Raw genomic sequence first — 19,364 nt, 5'->3', positions numbered from 1 at the left:
CCCTTTATTAAAGCTAACTCTAGAAATATGTCAACAATGATGTTAGATATACTGTCAGCATTAACCCGTTTACCACAGCGATTATTTCGCCGCAGTGTGGGCGTTCCACGGAGTGGGTGGGGCCGCTTCAGCCGTTGGCCGTTCGAAGCACCAGCGTGGTAGTGCTCGCGACGGCCAACGGCCGACGGGAGCACGGAAGGGGTTAATATTCCTCAAAGAAACAGCTTTGGGATGGCAAGTGGCATGATCAATCAATGCTAGGATTTTTTGATGTCATCCGGTCAAGTTGTCAAACCCAACTGCTGCAGGCAAAGTGCCTTCATCGCCACCACATATAATATCTGCATGGTCCTATACAGAGGAGATTGAGTAGCACTCATCCTCCTGGACCTTCGCGCAGCATTTGACACAGTCTGGCATTCCATCCTCATCCAACACCTGCACAACATGGGAATCCAAGGACCTGCTCTCCAATGGATCTGTTTCTTCTTGACAGGTAGGACCCAATCTGTCAGCCTGGCATCGTTCACCTTTCACCTTGGACTCTCGAGACTTAATCCGCAGAGTCCTGCAAGGATCCTCCCTCAGTCCAACCTTCTTCAACACCTACATGATCTCCCTGACCAGCATTATCAGCACACAGAACATCAATGTCCTCTCCTATTCTGACAACACACGATTTATTCCCCACCTTGGACAAGACACCCAACAACTGGAACAACATTATGCCATGCATAGCTGAAATCACTGATGGAATGAGGACCAACTGCCTGAAGCTGAACTCAGACAAGACCGAAGTTGTAATCTTCATTAAGAGCCCATCTCTGTCAGACTCCACCTAGTGTTCAACAGAACTAAGACCCACTCACACTCACACCAAGAACCTCAGCATCATCATAGGCTGCAACTCAGCATGACTGCCCAAGTCAATACTGTCACTGCCTCATGCTTCCACATGCTAAAGACACTGAGGACGATCTTCAAGTGGCTACCAAGTGATATCCGAAATTCCGACAACGTCGCTCTAGTCACAACCAAGCTGGACTACGGGAACACTCTTTATGCCGGGATCAACAAGCAACTCATCACAAAGCTGCAGACCATTCAGGACTTAATAGCCAGGGCTACACTGGCTGCCCATACCTAAAAGAGCACAATTCAAACAGCTCACCTACACCTTCAAGGCATAACATAACTTTGGCCCAACATGCTGCGAGAGTTTCATATGCTTCCACAAATCCCCCAGACAACTCAAATTGGCCAGATTCCTACTAGCACACATCTCACACATGCATAGACTCAGATCCTGAAGTCGTGCCTTCCTGTACATCGCTCCTAAAGGATGGAACAACCTGCTGCCACACATCCGAGTAGGGTGACCAACCGTCCGTAAATTTCACGGACAGTCCGTCATTTTTACCTCCTGTCCGTTGTCCGTGATAATATCTTTAACAGACGCCATTTGTCCGTAATTTTGACTATTTTAGTTCACAGCCAAATAAGTTGTGCCTTTCACCCTCCAACGCTACCTGGGGTTGCCTTGAAAGCTAAAAGCCAATCCTACAGTTTGCTGCTCCACTGTACAACTGTTCTCGTTGGCCCTGATGCTTCAGGACCAATGAGAACATCTTTAGGGTTCCCAGCACCTGCATATCACGCTTTCGGTTGTTCGTTTACTATTTACACTACAGGGTCAGTGGCTGATAAAGAGAAACGTTCTTAATGAGTGGAACATTGTGTAGAACTGAAATTGGCGAGCGCACCAGTGGCACGAAGTGGCATCCCTGACTGCAAAACTGTGTGGGCAGAGGGCTGGCCTGCAAGACAAGGAGTGCAGTGTGCTACTAAACAGATCATTTGTAGTAGTTACTGGATGGTGGATCGCCACTAATAAGTGGGATAGCTCCTTGTTTGGCAGACAACTAGCCTGGGAGTAGTGCCCTGGGTGGTGAAATTAGAAGGAGGAATAGTTGACAGGCACTGCACAAAAGTAGGGAGTTTCCCTTTGTTGTTGAAGCCAGGGAAAGTGCAATCATACTAATAATAGGCTGGTACAAATTGAGACCGAAGTAGCTGTGGGATTGTGCTCTATCAAATGTGTTGAGAAGGATATTGGGGAAAGTGGTGGCGAAATTCGGAAAGGCCACAGTGAACAGAGCCTGTATTCCAAATATCTACCGATTTGAATATTCAGGAGGGGAATCAGCAGACGAGCAGAACGATGGTGCAGGCAAATGGTATGCTCGCGGTAGACCCAATGCAATGTGACTAACAATCTGAAAATGTTTGAATGAACGGCTCTAGCCTACATTCTAGTGCTGGAAAGAGTAAGGTGCATACAAACGTAAAGTTCATGAGGTCTTTATTAGGGGATTGCTCACAGTGGGACTACTTTCTATGCCCTATTGTTGACATGCTGTTACAAGTTGCACCCGAGTTGTAGAATAGGCTGTGGCTAGTTGCCTGTGTGTCTGTGTGTGTGTGTAAGGGGGTGGTTTTTTGTGGAGTTAGGTTTAGAGGATGCCAGGAGTTGTGGGTATAGAAAGATTCAAGGTGATTATAACAGATGTGGATCTCATGCGGGGCATCATGTTTGGCCAAGGGAGATGGAAAGTAGGGATCAGGTCAGTGGCAATAGGAATACATGGAAGACCGTTACACATAACGTCAAGGGTACAACTAGCTACACAAAAAGGCACAAGGGTACACTATTACCAGAAAACAAAAGGAATCGTAATCCCAGTGTTACAAGAGAAGAACATACCTCTAGAGCAAATATATAAAGTGCTCAAAAAATGGGAACATTTAGTGCATGTTGGGGCTTTCTCTAGTTAAGCATATGGTGTACTTACATGTGGCTGCCCTAGTTCTGCTGCAGATGAGAGAGGTTAAGGTAGACACAAAGGGTAGATATCTACGGGGACGCTAGGCGGTCAGGAAATATGTCTCATTAAGTTGTATGTGCCGAATGTAGATGCTAGCCTTTTTGGGAATCAATTCTAGATTACACTGCTTTATATAGAAACAAAACTGGTGTAGGTGGGAAAAACAAATTTTGTTCTGGACAGACATAGGACTGGATTCTACCAAGAGACAGCGCTAAGCCAGGGATGGTGAGTTCTTCTTAGCAGAATATGGAGAAAATAAATCTGATATACTTCTAGGAGGGTACAACAACCTGTTAATATTTGTGAATAGATGGCACTCCTAATTACCTGGAAAAAAATCATTATTACGAAGGACTTCTATTTAAATATGAAGAGTGTGCATATTAGGCCAAATTCCTGCTGTCCCATTCCAGACCAGAGGTATGGTAAAATCGAGCACAAGGCAGAACTAAGATCCCAACATGGAGATTCACTGTTCGGGCCCTTATTGGGAAGGTTGAAGGAGAATGCTAAATAATACAGCGCAAATAAATAGGAGCTTTTCAAAGTTATGATCTGAGGAGAGTGCATGGCCTAAAAGTATAGTAACAAACAATAACTGGGACTGAAGAAATAGAAAAAAATTGCAGCTAAGAGAAGCAGCATCTACAATGCAACCGAAAAATCCTAGACTTGTTATATGTATGGGAAACACATGGGATACCCTTGACAAATTCACTATTGCTACATATAGACAACCCAGTGCGGTGACCATATAAATAGATCATGAGCATATGACATACCACAAAAAGACCGGCACATTTCCTCAAAGTTGCGTGAAAAACTGTGAAATCCACAATTGTCTCAACCTTATACAAACATTTTGACTTGAACTTATGTAGGTTGTCTATTTACTTATATATTATTGCGGGGCCTCCTCTGATGTGTATGTAAAACGTATCTTTTGCCCCAAAGATCTGTCCTGTATTTTGACATTCTGTCCTGAATTTTTGTCCTGAATTTTGACCCTTTGTCCTGAATTTTTACACTCACAGTCCTGAATTTGCACCCATGCCAGTTGGCTCTTTAAGTAATCTCTTGTGCCCTAGATGGGACTAGTCTCTTACCTGCTCGGCGCCTTTATACACTCCTGGGTGATAGTGCACCGTACAAATCTGCATAACATAACATATCGTAACATAACATGTGAATACTGTTAGAGGCCCTATGGTATCCATCCCCACTCTCAGGAAAGGTATGTAAATAATGGGCAGATATTGCAATAGAGCTTTAGGTGTCTTTCCTTAGTTCATCCTGCTGCACACAGGGCAATTATAAAGATCAGTTTACCTGTGTAAACACTATCTATCGAAACTGGCCTATTATGTTTTTTGTTACCCAAAATAGCCATCCCTGAAATGCATGTGAGCCAGCTACAGAGTCTGCCTTTGAATAGACTTAGGTACTGTCAACTGTTTCTGGTTATGAATAGGATTAGTCCAATACAATTGCCTATTCTCCAGGTGCACGTAAGGGCCTACTTGCTTGTATTTGGGAATGATCCATCAAAAAGAATTGCCTTAAACTATCCCCTTCCAAACTGTTTTCACCTCCTATACATTTTATGAGTTGTTTCAAAGAGTAATATTATCGGAATCTACTCTTTTCTCTTTGCATTATCCTTTTATGTAGAGTCCTCTTCAGTTCAAAACAGCTCTAAACAACAGGTAATATAGTGTTCTTCATGATGGATCGACTCAATCTTAAGAGAAGAAAGCATACCCACCTCGTCATCGACACTTATGCGCAAAGATGACTTTATAAGTACTTCTTTGAACCATTTCCTGTTTAGTGCAATCTAGGCTTCTGTCAGCTATGGATGGCCTGCTTCTCTTCTTTAGATCTTCTGCCACCCTGGAGCCCCAACCATCCACAAACAAGTGTCGTTTATGCGGTATGCTTCAAGAGACGCTGCCACACCTTCTTGGCATCCATTCTCATTGAATAAATGGCCGAAGAAGTCTTCTTCTGAGACCCTTGATAAAACTACGATATTTGAGACAGCCGTAATTTTTCATCCATAAGCAATAGTAACCCTCATAACATACTGAATATAGTGGATAAAGCATTAAAGAACATACAGCCTGATTCATCAAGCCGAAATCGGCTCGCAAAGGGCCAGATTCTGAGAATCTGGCCCTTTGCAAGCTCTATTTTTGCATTTTGGCTTCATCATCCCAAATGCAAAAATCTGTAATAGCGATGTCGCAATTTTGCGAGGAATTACATTTAAGGAATCTCTATTTGAGCTTCCTTAAATGCAATTCATCATCCATTAAAAAATTGCGAATTCGCAATTTCGGCCTGCTATTCACCGCGAGGTCAAACCTCGTGGTAAATAGTGAAAACTTAGAAAATGCTTTTAAAAGCATTTTTCTAAGTTGCATGTTGCACACACACATGTCCTTTGGACATGTGTGTGCGCAACACCTGTTTCAATTTGCATTTAAGGGGTGGTACAGGGTGTCCTTTGGACACCCCTGGCACCCTTTAAATCGCTATCTTATTTGCGATTAGCTAATTGCTAATTGCAAATAAGGAATACTCCCCATTCATTGCAATGGGGAGTAATTCCTTATTTGCGATTAGCAATTTGCTAATCGCAAATAAGGATTGTGTAGGAATCGCAAATCTTTTTGCGATTCCTAAGTGAATCCCGTTTTGCGAGTCTGTAATAGCGATTCCTTATGAATCGCTATTATAGACTCGCAAAACGGGTCTATGATGAATCAGGCTGTTAGCTCCATCAACTGTTTCATTTGGAACCTATCCCATTCCTGCGCGAACATCATTAGAAGCAGAATGGACTATTCGTGGACACAGCGTCAGAAAGCTAGAACAACGCTGTCATCTTTATATCTTGATTTTTGTCTGCAAACATTATTGGATGATCGTTTTAAATGGAAACTTTAACTATCCTATCGCCATTAGGAACACAAGGACTGGTGACGGCTCATTCCAGTATGTCTAACTCCTGTTCCATGAGTCAGACTGAGGATCCAAGGTTTCCGTGCTTGTTCTATGTCAATATCCCCTCTAGCCTTATGGTGAATGAAGAAAGCTCTAAGTGGAAAGCACTTATTAATCTCATTCACTCAACAACATCAAGGGGGATAAGGCACAGATATGTATCATGCTGTAGAGACATTTTTCTGTAATTTCTTAAAATCTCCCACTTTTTATTCTGTAGAACAGTCCCTTGACCTGCGAAACGCATATCTATACTATCTGTCTTGCACCCGATGTAGCACTTTATCTTAACAGAGCACAGCACTATATACAACTTTGTAGCAGTTTATAGTACTATGGCTCATTCATACATGCTCCTTTTTTGTAGGTGCTGATAAACGTAATTAAATATCATCACTCAGGCTTAGAAACATCAGGCCAAAACTACAGAACCCCTTAATGATTTGATGCTTATTGATTCTATAAATAGTCAATTGCACTTTACACCGGTAATTATCTAAATAAAGTAATTCTACTACCACTACTGAGTCCAAGCATATCCTTTTTAGATTGGCCCTTTTTAAATATCAATAAAAAGCTGTACCAGGGGATTGACATCCTTAATTGTGGTCTCTAAACAAAGGGGCAATATATTGGCCCAAAACCTTTACAAGTACAACCTGCGTTTAAAGTCACTTTTTTAAATTTTGTAAAAAAAGAAAGCACGATCCTATCCTGGTAAACGTTTTTGGAGCATGGCTGCTTGCACAATAGGGTATACCCAAGTACCCGCCATTAGGTTTGCTACTTGTCCAATAATCTACTTTACTATGGGCGTGTGAGTCACTAGGACTTTTCCATGTGCTTCATCGTGGGGTATCCAGATTCAAAAAGTAAACTCCTGCAGTGGTGCATTTTTTCATAGTCATTGACAGGAAGCAGTCTTTTAGCTTGCAGACCTGCCAACTCCCAAAAACTTTCCATTGTGCAAGGAGGGGCTGGGGTCGAGGAGGATCAAGAGCTTTGTGCTCTGCTGAGCACAGTCTGATGTACATCTGCCAGTGGCGGCCCCTCCGCTAAGGCAGAACACTGACGCCCCACTGCTTTTTAGCTGTCTAAATAATGGAAAAATAAAATGATAATAACTCGATTTTATTATCATTTTTTTACCTGCTGCAGCTGATTTGCGGGTGGGGCTGCTCTGCTGACAGAGAATTGGGGGAGGAGTGGTGGGCATTCTTTTAGTCTTGGGCCAGTCTTGGGCCAGCCAAACAGTCATGCGCAATTTTCCTGTTCTCCAGCCAGTCTGCATTACAGGTTGGGGGGAGAACATGCTCAAGCTCCCAGTCCCCATCTGAGCGCTTTACTACAGCACTCAGATCAATCACAACCCTGCAACGCAGGGTTGTGATTGGCTTAGGGGAGCATGGGTGCTTCTGTTCGGGCCAGAGCGTAGGAACGACAGAGGAGAGACGCAGCAAGGAGGCAAGTTTAACTTTCTTTTTCTTTACCACTCCCCACCCCTGATCCGTGCCCGCCTCCACTGACTTCTGCTGCCCTGTCCACATGAAAAAAAAAAAAGCTTCTGAGGTTACTGCCAAAGACCTGGGGAACTTTCCTAAACCCTAATGAACATTGGCTGTGCAGCCCTTCAAACACAATATTTAAACCCACTCTCTGCAGGTATTTCAACTCACCTTATGCTCCACCATGTAATATTGGTTCTTCATTGGGAGTCCTTGTCAAGGGAGTCGAGATTGTGTGAAACATTGGAAGGTCTGGGCTTTGAGAGAACATTTTCCCACTGGGACTGGCACTTCCCACTACTCTTTGCCTGGTCCTACTCTGCTTGTTGTATGTGATATTATCATTTTGTGGTCAGTCTTTCAGATTTGGGGTCAGCTATCTTGCTGTTTTTTTGTCTGTCATATTTGCCTTTTGCTTTACAAGACAGATGTCTGTTAGAATTGGGGGTCTCTAGTTGGCACAGGTAGGTACTTGCAACAAATAGAGACCCTCTCCTCTAGTCAGGATAAGGGGATTACACTCCTAAAATAACCCCTGCTCACCCCTTTGGTAGCTTGGCACGAGCAGCAAGGCTTTATCTCAGAGGGGTTGTAAGTTAAGCATTTGTGACCACATACAGTAACCCAGTGGCAACACTACAAATGAACACCACACAAGGTTTTGTATATAAAATAAGTATATTTTATATAGCGTAACCACAAGACCAATAAACGACAAAAAGAATCCACAGTACTATTAGATTTCAAGAGCTCTAGTTAAAAGGCTTAATTCAAGGTTCTGTGCGAGTCGGTAGCCTGGTCTGGCTACAGCGTCGTTGAAATAACACAGAGTCTAGCAAATCCAGCGGACCGTGTTGATACGGGCCTACTCAAATGTCGACAGACTCAGTCACAGTGCCTTTTACTTGAGGCAGCCGGCACGGATGTGCGAGCCGGTTCCGGTGTTCGCCATGGTGCAGAAAGGAAGCATTGGAGGACGAGTTGTCCCTCGATGCGGTGCAGGCAGCGGCCCATTGACAGAGTTGGTGGATCCAAGGCGTGCGTTGCTGGGCGAGACGGTGCCTCGATGCGGTGTTTGCAGCTTGCAATTCGGCGACAGAGCCGTAGTGCGGGAGCTGGCGTCGATCAGTTCCGGACAGCGGTGCGAGTCGGGCGGTGTTCGCAAAGCGTGCAAGGCGGTGCCCAACTCCGGTGCGTTCACAGGACTCGAAGTCAGCGGCAGTGACCGCTTTGATCATACCAGTACGAGTCGGTGTAGCGAGGCATTGCACGTCGCGGTGTGCACCAGTCACGGTGCAGGCAACGGCTCGGTGACGGCGTCAGGACGGAGTCAGTGAGCTCAGAGCTTGCGTTGTTCGAGGCGGACGTTGCTTGATGCGGTGTCTACAGGACACCGGGCCAGTCGTGAGAGTCGGTCACAGCTCCCTGCCTCTGTAGCCACTGAAACAGAGTGTCCAGCAGCAATTCACAAAGGCTGCAAAGGCTGAAGTCCACTGATCCTGGGACTTTGGTCAGGGGGCAAGCTCTCTTCCAAGTCCTTGGAGATCTTTGCACAAGTTGAAAGTAAAGTCCACAAAGTTCTTTCTCCTCTCTTTGGCAGTCAGGCAACCACTGCAGGCCAATCCCCCAAGCAGTACTTCAGCTTGGGAATAGTCTCTCCTCAGTTTCTTCAGGTTCCTCTCCTCAGCAGAGGTTTCGTCTTGTAAGTCCAGAAGTGATCTAATTTCTTGGGATCAGGGTCCCAATATTTATATCCCAAATCCTTTGTTCTCTGAGGGGAGAGAGGCCTGTGCTCAGCCGAAACCAGTTCTGAAGCACTCTGTTTACCAGACTTCTCCTTTCCTTTCACAGTGCAGGAAAGGAACATCAGATGCCCCACAGGAGGTGGAGCCAGCATTGTGGAAGGCAAGTACAGCCCTGGAGCACTTTGTTGACAGTCTTCCTTCTCTTCTTTCAGTGTGCAGGGCAGAGACATCATATGCACCACATGGGGTGGAGCCAGCACTGTGGGGGGCGGGCACAGTCCTATTCAGGTCCCAGGTGCAACTCTTCCCTCCCATCTAGATGCAGATCTCTCTATTCACCACCGGGCTGCCCCAACCTGTCTCTTGGAATCCCCCAGCCCTGTCACTCACAAAAACAGACGAAGGAATACACAACCTCGCAAAGGCAGGCTTAAATAGTTAGGCAAGCAAATACCTACTTTCTAAAATTGGTATTTGCAAACACAGAATATTAAAATAACCTTCACTAATAGATGTATTTTATTATTCAGAGTCCAGGCATACTAAACTCGAATTTCTACCATGTTCTCTGAGTCAGTTAGGATTATAAAATGTAATAATTCTAGCAGCCCATTCTGGCCTATGGAGAACATGTAGCCTTGCAATAGTGAAAAACAAAAATGGCTGTAATTCACTATTAGGACATGCCACACAAATCAGGGCTTGTCCTACCTTATACTTACAATGCACCCTGCCCTTGGGCCTACCATAGGGGTGTCTGATATGAAGAAAAGGGAAGGTTCAGCGACTGGTAAGTGGGTGCACTTGCCCAGTCAGTACGACAGTACCAGACTGCACGCAGGCTCTGCAATGGCAGACCTTAGACACATTTTACAAGGCAGCTTCTGTGGGTGGCACAACCAGTGCGGCAAGCCCACCAGCAGCATTTGGTTTACAAGCCCCGGGCACTCTCAGTGCACTGTACTAGGGTCTGACAAGTAAACCAAACAAGCCAATCATGGAATCACGAATCCATACATCAATTTACAATAGGGAGAGCATATGCACTTTAGCACTGATCAGCAGTAGTAAAGTGCCCAGAGTCATAAAAAAGGGCCAAGTCCAACAATGTCTTATTAGAATTCATCATTTTCCCATAATATACTAAGGATGTAGTGCTTTACGTGGTGTAGTTCCCAGTGGGTCTCTGACCCAGTAGTAATTAAAACCTGACCTTGAAACTGGTCCATATGTTGTCCTATAGTCTGGCCCCTAGCTTTACAGGTTAACAAACTCAGCGGCTGCTAGCTCAGGTAAGCATGGTGGGGCTGTGAGGCGCGGAGGGGGGATGTCGCCGGACCATGAAATAGGTATTATTTCATTATACCTATACCGTCATCTGTCAAATTGCCCCCCTTCCACCCTGCCTCTCCCCACCGCCTCACCGCGCTTACATGAGCCCGCCGCCTCTAGACACACTGATTGCTTTCTTTAAAATTAATGCAAAAACTATTCAGGTAATCTATGTCGGCTATGTAGTTCCTGTGAACATTTCATTTGTTTTATCTAATCTTTAATTCCTTAAGAGTGTTTGCTTTTTCCAGGATGCTGGGTTTCCGTAATTTTTTTTTCATGCAGCATATTACTCTTCTAAAGTGCGTACGTTGAAATGAGTTGCCTCTAGGTGTTTGTGTGAGTTTAGGTTGTGGGTGGGTGTTTTTAATGGGCAACGATTGAGACCTTTGGAAAGGAGGCTGAAGATAGTGGAAGTTTCTCATTGCTGCCGGTCAGTGGGCCATAAAGTAGTTCAGAACACACACTCATCCAACGCTTGACCTCTCTGCAGATCTCATAGAGGAATAGTCACATTCGGCAATTGCAATTATGATTCCATGTGAAAAAGTGTGGATGAGATCAGGGCTGGACTGGCCATAGCGGGCACCGGGCAATCCCCCGGTGCGCCGCACGAGTGGGGGCCGGTTCTGGGCCCCTGGGGGCGTTTTTGTTACAGGGCCGTTTTTGCAGCATAGCTGCAAAATTGGCCCTGTAACAAAATCGGCCGAAAACAGGCCCCGGCAAAGAGCTCGGCGGCACCTTCAACCCCCCCCCCCCCCTTCCCGGGTGGGGATGGGGGTGGCCGAGCACTTTGCCGGAGCCGGTTTTGCTTCCCAGTCCGGCCCTGGATGAGATAGTCAGCTGTCAAACTTTTGACAGGGCAAAATAAAAGAAAACTCAGTGCTTACAGGTGAGTGGGTGTGTTGTGTGTGTGAGGGGGATGGTGAAGTAAAGGGGATACAAGGAAGTACATGACAGAGATAGTGAAAAGAATGTTATGAATAGGAAAGATGAGGTCTGAGAAATGTAAAAGGAAAATTTCATAGGATTGTTGGGGGGAAGGGTATACGTGTGTAACAGGGAGAGAGAGACTACAGAGGAAAGAGGTGTGAAGTTAAGAACAGGGGTGAATGAGAGTCTCAGAAGACCACTAACCCTTCGACAGACCTTAGCAATCATTAACTCAGTCTCATATTTTCTTTAATGAAACATTTTCACTCATACTTATTCACAGCAAAAATCAATGTTGTAATTCATGTATCTGATACTGCTAATGAGCACTGACTATGCCAATAGGTCTGCTTTGTTTTAGATGCATGTCTGTTATTGTGAGATGTGTCAGAATGCAATAATAGAATGCTCCCTGAGAGGCACCAAAATATTGGTCGGGAGGCATGCTATAGGAAATACAAGATTTTCGTTTACATGTTTTAAGCCAAACTGTAATGTACCTAGGCCACGGCTCTTGAAAAGAATTGATAGGTAACCTTCCTAGACCACACCCTTTTAGAAACCCCCCACTTTTTCATCCTACATAAAGCCCTACAGCTGCCAACTCACGCAGTGCATCACACAATATCATCTCCCTACACACAGCCATCAGGTCAGAAGCTGATATCATACGGTGGAAGGAACAATGAGCTGGAAATCACTACAAGAGTCCATTTCCAGGTTTTGTTTTGTGTTTGTTTTTGGAGGCTTTTAGAAACAGGCGTCCATTATGGGGTGTGAGGACACCCCAGGACATCTGCACCAGGATCAGCAAGCTGATTTTTAAGGAGGAGGGATTTGTGAGCGAGGACGCAGAAGTACCTCCTAGGTAGTTCTGGGCACAAGGGCCCGCCCTCTCCAAGGCCACACACACCCTCACACAGAGAATTTTTTCTTAAGGTTGGCAAGACTGAGGCCCCGATAAATGACAAGTGTAAACAAGTTGCGAATCAATACCAGCCTACCATTGGGCTTCCATAACAGGACCACCTTATAAGCCCTCATGGCCTGGCCATGAGAGAGGCAGAGGTCTTCGACTGAAGCTCACGTTTGCAGCCATCTTGAAGTGAGCCCTTTCACCATGGGCGTAGGAAGTGTGGGGGACGCGGGGGATATATCCCGTCACAGATTTTGGAGTGGGGGGACACAGGGGACAAGGGTGGGGGGGACGAGGGGACAAAAGAATTTCCCCTCTCTCTCCTGTCTGTGGAAGGGCCATTAGCGCGTGAATGCGCTAACTAATGGCCCTGTACTTGACCTGCCTGGAGTCAAAGAGGCCACCCGCCTTCTGCCCTTTGTTATGCTGCCGGAAGGCTCGGTCTTCTGGGAAGGGCAGAGAAGGGGGGAACAACTGTCTCTTTTCCTTCATACCCATTTCTGTCTCTGTCTCGCTCCTGCTTAAGTTCTGATTTCAAGAACTCTTATGTACTCACTCTTGAATCACCTTTTCTTTATTTGTTTGATTGTTTCTCTGTGAAATGGATCCAAAGTAGGCCGACACTTTGGCTGGATATTTCCTCATTTATGACCGTTTTATAATCCAAAGAAAAACCTCGGGACGGAGAGAAAAATAATGAAATACCTAAATTAAGCAATACAGAGTGGTCAGCAAACAGGCCAGATTGTTATTTACATCCACACATATATAGAACCACTTTACAGAGTTTGCCCGTGAAAGCGCTTTTTTTTTTCTTCTTTCTTTGAACAACATTGTTTTCCCAGGGTGGGGAAGTGCACCATTCATAAAGGGACTGCAATACCTGGTTGATGGGTGAAGTGGAAATGTTTAATACAATCGTTTTCAACTGTTTTAATTATTTTAGCTTATAAAATGTGTACTGTGGCTATGTGTTCAGGGATGTTATTTTTTTTAAACCAAACTGCTTACATTTTGAAAGGATATAAGCAATGGACATTGAAACGGTTCCCTTCCTGGTCCTGTAGCCATGTCCTGAATTTTTCAGGAAAAATCACTTACATTTCTGAATAATGAGTTTAAAACTGTTAAGGTAACCATGTTGTTCCTGAATACATGCTTATTCTTGCATTCCTTATGATGTTTGCTTTTTTCAGGGTGTTCTTCATTTTTTTTCAGGCAGCATTTTACTGTTGTCTAGGGCATAATTTGAATTTAGTTGCAGTACAATTGAGTTGTAGATGAAGGCAGTGCAAGTTTCTCTCAGTGGGGCTCTATGGTGTTCAGTGTGGGAGAGGATGTTGCACTCTGGCCAGAGCTGCTGAATTTGGAACTGGCACACCATTTTCAGCCTTCATGACCAGTCCACCAGACCGCACTCCTGACCGAGTTCATTCCGATGCTACACCTTAGAAGGACCGATAGACCGTAGAAGCCCTGGTGTCTTAGCACCCGCAGGTGGACCCTAACGGTGGCAAGTGTGAGTTAACCTTGAAGGCCTGTCCACCACAATCCATACTGCAGTTCACCTCCAGTCTTGCGAGCAGGCATAGGAAGAAGCACACCCTAGATCATTTGTACTCACAAACTTTCTCTCGGGGGCCGAATTTACAGTGTGGTTTGTGGCCGAGGGCCGCACCGGTGGAGGCAGGGTCAGTGGGGGAGGGGCTAGAGGGTAAAAAAACTGTGACCATGAAGTTGAACTCAGGCCCCTGCAGCGTACGCCTTCATCCACTGAGCCAACAGACCGGCATACACACACATCTCTCTTTCTCTTTCACTCACTCTCTCTCTCTCTCTCTCTCTCTCTCTCTCTCTCTCTCTCTCTCTCTCTCTCCCCCTCTGCCTCTCCCCCTCTCTCCCTCTCTTTGTCTCCTTCCCTCTCTCTGTCCCCCTCCCTCTCCCTGTCCCCCTCCCTCTATCTCTCTCTCGCTCCCTCCATCCCTGTCTCGCTGACTCACCCCTCTTTCTCTCTCTGTCTCCCTCCCTCTCTTTCCTTCCCTCTCTCCGTCTCCCTCCTTCTCTTTCCTGCCCTCTCTCCGTCTCCCTCCATCTGTTTCCCTCTATCTGTGTCCCACTGTCCGTCTCCCTCCCTCTGTCTGTCTCCATCCCTCCCTCTGTTTGTATTCATCCCTCCCTCTGTCTGTCTCCCTCCCTCTATCTGTCTCCCTTGATCTGTCTGTCTGTCTCCCTCCCTCTGTCTGTCTGTCTCCCTCCCTCTGTCTGCCTGTCACCCCCTGTCTGTCTGTCACCCTCTGTCTGTCACCCTCTGTCACCCTGTGTCTCCCTGCCTGTGTCTCCCTGTCTGTGTCTCCCTCCCTCTGTCTCTCTCCCTCTGTCTCCCTCCCTCCCTCTGTCTTCCTCCCTCCCTCTGTCTCCCTCCCTCTGTCTCCTCCCTCCCTCTGTCTCCTCTCTCCCTCCCTCCCCCTCCCTCTGTCTGTCTCCCTCCCTCTGTCTGTCTGTCTGTCTCCCTCCCTCTTTCTGTCTTTCTCCCTTCCTCTGTCTGTCTGTCTCCCTCCCTCTGTCTGTCTGTCTGTCTGTCTCCCTCCCTCTGTCTGTCTGTCTGTCTCCCTCCCTCCCTCTGTCTGTCTCCCTCCCTCCGTATGTCTGTCTTCCTCCCTACCTCTGTCTGTCTGTCTCCCTTCCACTGTCTGTCTCTCTCCCTCTGTCTGTCTCCCTCCCTCTGTCTGTCACCCTCTGTCTGTCACCCTCTGTCACCCTCTGTCTCCCACTCTCTGTCTCCCACTCTCTGTCTCCCACTCTATGTCTCCCTCCCTCTATCTCCATCCCTCCATCTCCCTCCCTCTATCTTCCTCCCTCCCTCTATCATCCTCCCTCCCTCTATCATCCTCCTTCTCTCTATCTTCATCCCTCCCTCTATCTTCCTCCCTCCCTCTATCTGCCTCCCTCCCTCTATCTTCCTCCCTCCCTCTATCGCCCTCCCTCCCTCTATCGCCCTCCCTCTATCTCCCTCCCTCCCTCTAGCCCCCTCCCTCTAGCTTCTCCCTTCCTCTGTCTGCATCCCTCTGTCTCCCTCCATCTATGTCCCTCCCTCTATGTCCCTCCCTCTATCTCCCTCCCTCTGTCTCCCTCCCTTCATCTGTCTCCCTCCCTCCATCTCCCTCTCTCTCTGTCTGCCTCTCTCTCCCTCTGTCTCCCTCCCCCTCCCTTTCTGTCTCCCTCTCTTTCCCTCCCCCTACATCTGTCACCCTCTGCCTCCCTTTCCCTCCTTTTCCATCCCTCTGTCTCCCTCTGTCTCCCTCCGTCTCCCTCTCCATCTCCCTGTCACTCTGCAGCTATCTGTCTGTTCCTGTCCCTGCCTCTATCGGTCTCTGTCTGTCCCTGTCTCTGTCTCCTTCCGTCTGTCTGTCTCCCTCTCCGTCTCTCTGCCTCTGCCTGGCTCGGTCTGTCTCTGCATGTCTCCGTCTGTGTCTGTCCCTGTCTCTGTCTGTCTCTGTCTCTACCTCTACCTCTATCTCTCTTTGTCTCTATCTCTGTCTGTCTCTGCCTCTATCTGTCCCTGTCTAAATCTGTTCCTGCCTCTATCTTTGTCTCTATTGGTCTCTCGCTCTGTCTGTCTCTATCGCGGTCTGTCTCTATTGCGGTCTGTCTCTATCGCGGTCTGTCTCTATTGCGGTCTGTCTCTATCGCGGTCTGTCTCTACCTTTATCTATCTCTGCCTCTATCTGTCTCTGTCTGTCCCTGTCTCTGACCCTATCTAGCTCTGCCTCCCCCTGTCTCTATCTGTCTCTGCCTCTGTCTCTGCCTCTATCTGTCTCTGCCTCTATCTGTCTCTGCCTCTATCTGTCTCCGCCTCTATCTGTCTCGCCTCTATCTGTCTCTGCCTCTATCTGTCTCTGTCCCTGTCCTTGACCCTATCTAGCTCTGTCTGCCCCTGTCTCTATCTGTCTCTGCCTCTATCTGTCTCTGTCTCTATGGGTCAGATGTAGGTAAGTAACATTTACCGAATCTTAATTACCGAAAATTACCGAATTTTACCGATTCGGTAATTAAGATTCGGTAAATGTGAGGGGTTGGTATGTATGGAATCCAGATGTTCCCTTTTACCGAATCGGTAAAATTCGGTATTTACCGATTCGGTAAATACCGAATCGGTAAAGCCTATTGATTCCTATGGGCTTCAAAGCCCATAGAAATCAATAGGCTTTACCGATTCGGTATTTACCGAATCGGTAAATACCGAATTTCACAAGGGTGCAGGGGGTGTCACTTTGACACCCCCTGGCACCCCCTAAACAGGATTGGGTGCCATGTGGCAGGCATACAAGCCCTAGGGGCAGGTCTGCCTGTCATATGGCACAGGTGTGCATGCACACATGTGCATGCACACCAGAATCGGTATTTTACCATCAAATAGTATTTGATGGTAAAATACCGATTCTGTAATGCTTGTGGGACTCAGAAGAGTCCCACCTACATATCAATTTTACCGAATCGGAAAAAATACCGATTCGGTATTTTACAGAATCGGTAAATTTACCGATCGGTAAATTTACCGATTCTGTAAAATACAGGGCCCTACATCTCAAATTGCATTTACCGGTCGGTAACGGCCGAATTCGGCCGTTACCGACCGGTAAATGCCTACCTACATCTGGCCCTAAATGTCTTATCTGTCTCTATCTCTATCTGTCTCACCTCATCCGGCTCTCACTTCCTGCTGCCCTCCCACCTCCCTCACCCGGGCTCTCACTCCCTGCTGCCCTCACCCGGCTCTCACTTCCTGTTGCCCTCCCACCTCAACCGGGCTCTCATTCCCTGCTTCCCTCCCCCATCACCCGGACTCTCACTCCCTACTGCCCTTCCACCTCACCCGGCTGTCACTCCCTGCTGCCCTCCCACCTCACCGGGCTCTCACTTCCTGCTGCCCTCCTACCTCACCCGGACTCTCACTCCCTACTCTGCCCTCCGTCAAATCACTCGGCTCTCACTCCCTGCTGCACTCGTCACCTCACCCGGCTCTCACTCCTTGCCGCCCTCCCACCTCACCGGGCTCTCACTGCCTGCTCTGCCCTCCCACCTCACTGGGCTCTCACTCCCTGCTCTGCCCTCCCACCTCAATGGCCTCTCACTCCCTGCTCTGCCCTCCCACCTCACTGGGCTCTCACTCCCTGCTCCCTGCTCTGCCCTCCCACCTCACCGCCCCAGCATTGTAGTTGATCAATTTATAAGTTCCCCAAACCCAAAAGTCGAGTTTGGGCACAATTTGCATTTTAAAAGCAGTCCTACAACACAGGGCTACTTTTAAATTGACCTCAGGCTTCAGCGGTGCACACATGCAAACGCAGAAAGGGCTGCTGGCCTCTAAACTTCCATGCCCTATTACAATCTAGGGACTTAAAGGTAGTTCTAATCTCCCTGCCCTATTATGAACTAGGGCCTTATAGGAGAGGTCATGCCAATCATAGGGATACCCTAATCCATAGTGCACCCTAGTGTATGTAGGTGTTTCACAGTATCTTTAAGTGTCTCTTTCAGGATAGCACTGGCCCTGTGCCTGTTCAGGCAGAGGACATGGTCAGTCAGAGTCAGATACCACCAGTACCAGTCAGGAAAACGTTGGGGAGGGCACAGGATGGCTTTGCAAAACTAAAGAAGCACAAACTCAGAATTTAAAACATACCACCATGGTTGGGGGGTTCTCTTTAATAATCAGAATTGATTTCTATCCTAATGAACCCATTTTCCAACTTTAGGATAAGGAAAGATTGGGGAAAAACCATAATGTTTTAATCTATACCTTGAACTATTCATGCAGCTCTTTGATGATGGTTAATAGCTCACTGTTCAATGTTAGGATTTTAACTTATAAACTGCAAATACCAACAGAATCTCTCAGACAAAGGCAGTAACTCACTGGCCAATATACATGATATGCATTTTGTGATCTGATGCTACACATTCTTTGCAGCATGCATATTAACCCACTGTTTTCTACCTTACCAGGAGTCAAAACTTCCACTAGACAAACCTCCGATCTCTCTCAATAAGGAACATTAATGACCAAAGTTATCTTCACATTTGTATTGTTGCCTGAAAATTGCTGGAGGCCAGGAATGCAGCAGCAGGTACTTTTCAAATCATAATGCACTTGCAAACACGACGCCCCCAAACTAAGTCAGCGACCTATGTTTGCTTAGTGCATCAAGATGATTCATATACATGTTTGTTTAACATTTGTTCTGATTACTATATGAATGTAAATAACAATAAAGCATAAATGAGAACTGTGACAACATGCCTGCTTTTCTCAAAGTATGCGATTGTATTTGTTTAACGGGCAGTGATTTGTATAGGGCCACTGGAAAGTCCACAAGGTTGTCCCTGTCCCCCCCAGAATTTTAGTGTCTCCTACGCCCCTGCCTTTCACTTCACAACTTGGGATACTTGTCACTCACTGAGCTGCTACACGACTTCTCGCACACCTTCCCTTTAGCAGTGATATGAAATCTTTAGACATCTCCTTCCTTAATTAAGCTACACCTCACACAGTCTGACGTCGGTGTTGTTTTGTGTAGAGAGGACATGGCCTAGTAGTTGGGGTCCTCTGCTCCTTTGGAGTGCAGTCCTGCTCATTTATGGAAGTCAGATTCTCTCGATCGAGCACAGGAGGGCATAAATAATGCCCATATGCAACTCAGACGGCGAATCTCCACAGTGCACAGTAACATGGTCTGATCTTTTTGTACAAATATATATTTTGTATATAAAAAGACAAATTAAGTGACAACAGCATTTCATACACTCCTGTTACAGTACAGCTGGAGTGCGAAATGTCATGGAATACCACGCTTGATGATTATGTTGGGAGACCTCCTAAAATATAGAAAGAACCATAAGCAGTGTGGAATATAAAGTGTAACAATGTTGTACTATGGAGCCTGGATCAACAGGAGTGTAAATTGGCAAATAAAGTGGCTCATAGAGGAAGAGAGGTAGAAATATAGGAAAGGCGAGCATCAAGAGAGGGAAAAAG

This window comes from Lissotriton vulgaris, chromosome 5 (assembly GCF_964263255.1).
Source record: "Lissotriton vulgaris chromosome 5, aLisVul1.2, whole genome shotgun sequence".
Taxonomy (NCBI): Eukaryota; Metazoa; Chordata; class Amphibia; order Caudata; family Salamandridae; genus Lissotriton; species Lissotriton vulgaris.
The sequence above is the reverse complement of the archived record's forward strand: the minus strand, read 5'-3'. Positions refer to the sequence as shown.